The following is a 1,020-nucleotide window of genomic DNA, read 5'->3' as shown; positions in this document are numbered from 1 at the left end:
CAGTATCCCGTGAAAACACTGTTCATATGAACAGTGTTTTTACAAATATATATATATATTTATGTATATACAAAAATTAAATAATAAATAAATAAATTCACTGTTTATCTTCTTCTTCTTCCCGACTAATCCACTGTTCCTCCCGTTGCCAAATCTTCCCGTGATCCCGCCTCGCTCACAACAAACGCAATCCTCCCCCGTGCGATCAAAGGAGCTCGCCCCAACGTCGTCGTCGGCCACCTCTCTCCGCCGGATCCCGTGGCGCTTCTTCCTCCCAGCGTCCGCGTGCCACACCGTCCGCTTCATCAACGCCTCCGCCTCAGCCCGCGCTTCCTTCCTCCCATCGATCACGACCCCAGATCCATTCCTCTTCAGCCATCAAGGATCCCGCAGCCAGCCTCCCATCTCATCTTCTTCCGTTCCGAGTCAGCCTCTCAGCATCCCGTGATGCTTTCCCATTAATCCCGCAGATTCCTCCTTTCCGGATCAACATCTCCAGCATCCCGTGAGATCATGCGTGAGCCCAAGCATCTAGCCGTCCCTCTCTTCTGGATTCAAGCCATTCGCCAGCCGTCCCAGCTAATCTCACGGCAGCTCCCATCGAACCAGCTCCCTTGATCCAGCCTTGCGTGCAGTCCGTCCCAAGAATCATGCGTCCGTTCCCCATGAATCCATCACCGGATTCAAGGCTCGGGCGATCTATAAAAGGGGGGAGAGGAGCTCGGATCTGGGGGGCGAAAAAAAGGGGAGACCCCCTGTTTCAGTGAAAAGAAGAAGAAAGCGGAGAGGGAGATGAAGATGGGAGGACTTCCGGCCACCATGAGCAGCTAAGCCTCGGTTTAGGGGTTTGATGAAGCCATGGATGAGTATTTGTGTTGCATTTCTTTGATTTTTAGCGTTGTAAGACAGTTGCATACTCAATGAAATTATGATCTTAAAATGTCTTGTTTAATTTATGTAAGATGTTTATCTTGTAGAAAGTCTTTGCATGAATTAATCTAGTTTATCGAAATTGAATCC

The sequence above is a fragment of the Phoenix dactylifera genome, unplaced genomic scaffold (genome assembly GCF_009389715.1).
Source record: "Phoenix dactylifera cultivar Barhee BC4 unplaced genomic scaffold, palm_55x_up_171113_PBpolish2nd_filt_p 002444F, whole genome shotgun sequence".
Lineage (NCBI taxonomy): Eukaryota > Viridiplantae > Streptophyta > Magnoliopsida > Arecales > Arecaceae > Phoenix > Phoenix dactylifera.
The sequence above is the reverse complement of the archived record's forward strand: the minus strand, read 5'-3'. Positions refer to the sequence as shown.